Source organism: Chenopodium album, chromosome 2 (genome assembly GCF_948465745.1).
Source record: "Chenopodium album chromosome 2, dcCheAlbu1.1, whole genome shotgun sequence".
In the NCBI taxonomy this organism is placed as follows: domain Eukaryota; kingdom Viridiplantae; phylum Streptophyta; class Magnoliopsida; order Caryophyllales; family Amaranthaceae; genus Chenopodium; species Chenopodium album.
In genome coordinates this window covers 47,661,470-47,663,907 of record NC_137835.1, presented here as the reverse complement: position 1 = coordinate 47,663,907, position 2,438 = coordinate 47,661,470, and the positions used below count along the sequence as shown (strand labels likewise).

At 40.1% G+C, this 2,438-nt stretch overlaps 1 non-coding gene across 1 annotated transcript; it reads right to left on the bottom strand.

Annotated features, from left to right (window-relative positions):
* Positions 1 to 696: 696 nt before the first annotated feature.
* Positions 697 to 803, bottom strand: LOC145607230 (small nucleolar RNA R71). The gene has a single exon (XR_014105527.1). It is a non-coding gene; the product is annotated as a small nucleolar RNA R71 (small nucleolar RNA).
* Between the last annotated feature and the right edge of the window lie 1,635 nt (positions 804 to 2,438).

The following is a 2,438-nucleotide window of genomic DNA, read 5'->3' as shown; positions in this document are numbered from 1 at the left end:
AATTTGGCGCCGTTGCCGGGGAAAACGGTTTTATTTTTATTTCTGATTGTTTTTGTAGTCTAGATTATTTCCCTCTTGTCTCAGAGAGCGTTAGTTCTCTGAGACAAATCTCATATTTGCTTCTAGTTTTTGTTTATGCCTAGGTGTTCCAGATCAGGTTATATCTCATTCGATCCTGAGATCGAACGTTCCTTCTATAGACAGAAAAACTTCTACAAGCAAATTCTGGCGGATTCTGGTGATACTAACAATAATCACCGCGATCCTCCAACTGATTCTAGCGATTTAGAGGTATCATCAAACACAGAATCAGAGATGGCGGTTCCAAAGAAGCTTAGTGATTATTCACAACCAAAGCTCACGGATTTTCCACATCTCACCCCTACTCCGGCTCTTGATGGGGTTCAATTCGAAATCAAACCCCAATTTATAACGATGATAGAGAGGAAGCAATTCAATGGAGCCAATGGTGAAGACCCGAATCTTCACATTGCCGACTATTGTCAATATTGCAACACCATAAGGCAAGCCGGGGTCACTCAAGACCAAATCAGGGAGATTCTATTTCCCTTTTCTTTAACTGGAAAAGCTAAATTGTGGTTTAATGGTTTGAATAGAACTACACTTGGTATTACTGACTGGGAAACTCTTGTTTTGAATTTTTATAACAAGTATTATCCTGCAGAGAGAACAGCAGTACTACGAAGTGCGATTCAGAACTTTGCCCAGGAAGCCGATGAGTCTTTATATGAGGCTTGGGAGAGGTTTAAGGACTTACAAAGAGAATGCCCTCACCACAATTTAGCACAATGGCAGTTAATCCAAGCCTTTTATAACGGCATTGGAAATTCCTCCAGAATAATATTAGACTCTGCAGCTAGTGGGAGATTTATGAATCTTAATGTTGATGATGCAGGTCAGGTTATTGAAGATATGGCGATACACAATTCCCAATATGGGAATCTCAGAGGATTTGCTAACAAGGGGAAACATAGTGTCGACTCTGTATCCTTTTTGCAAGCTCAACTGACCTCTATTTGTCAAAAATTAGATAATCTGAGCACTGCTAATGTAGCTAATGTTTCTGCGATTAATAATAATTCTAATGAGGCTTTCTGTGAAAATTGTGGTATTGTAGGTCATTGGGAGCAGGATTGCAGGAGTTCCGTGGAGCAAGTTAATGCCTTTCAAGCTTATAGGCAGAATAACCCATACTCCAACACTTACAATCCTAGGTATCGGAATCATCCATACCTTTCCTACCGGAGCACTAACGTTCAAAATCCACCACCACAAGAACCACAGGTGCAACAGCAACAACAGCAGAAGTATTATCACCCAAATGCTAGCCAGAAGAATCAACCACAACAACTCCCCTCACCTTCCGACCCTTCTTTGGGGGAAATTAGATCAATGTTGGTCAATATGCAAAAGCACATGGAGAGCAGAGATGCCACAATTGATCAAATTTTAGCGCATAATAAAATTGTAGATAATCAAATTGCGCAACTCTCCGCTACTCTACAAGCACGCCAACAGGGAGCCTTGCCGGCACAGCCGACTAGGCCTACGGATCAAGCATTTGCAATTACTCTAAGGAGTGGTTCAAACTATGAAGGGCCCTCTATGCCCAGAGTTGATGAACCTATTTTATTGAATAATGCTAATCTTGATTCCATTAGACCAAACAATGTAGTTGCTAGCCCTGCAGGGCTAGAGGATAATACTAACACATCTAATTCTACATTGCAGGGTAAAACTCCAGAGAAGGTGGCTACTTCAGACAAAGAGAAGAATGTTCAAAAGCCAATTATCAAACTTCCTTTCCCCAATCGTCAATTGAAGACAAACTTGGATAAGCAGTTTGGTAAGTTCCTAGAGGTGGTTAAGGATTTGAAGGTAACAGTTCCCTTTACTGAATTGATCACAAAAATCCCCTCATATGCAAAATTTATGAAAGAAATTTTGACAAGAAAAAGGTCTATTAGTGAGGTAGAGACAGTAGCTTTCACTGCAGAGTGTAGTGCCGTACTTCAAAATAAGTCTCCACCTAAATTGAAAGATCCAGGTAGTTTTTCTATCCCTTGTCATATTGGTAATCTTCTGATTGATAATGCATTATGTGATTTGGGTGCTAGTGTTAGCGTCATGCCATTATCTGTGTGTTCTAAGTTGAAAATGGGTAAATTAAAAGCTACCAATATAACTCTACAAATGGCCGACCGTTCCTTCAAATACCCCCTAGGTGTTTTAGAGGATGTCCCCGTTAGAGTAGGTAAATTTTATATACCTGTAGATTTTGTTGTTCTTGATATGGCTGAGGATATGCAAACCCCAATTATTCTGGGTAGACCATTCCTTAACACTGCAGGAGCAATCATAGATGTTAGAAATGGTAAGTTAACGCTATCAGTAGGGGACGATAAAGTGGTTTTTAA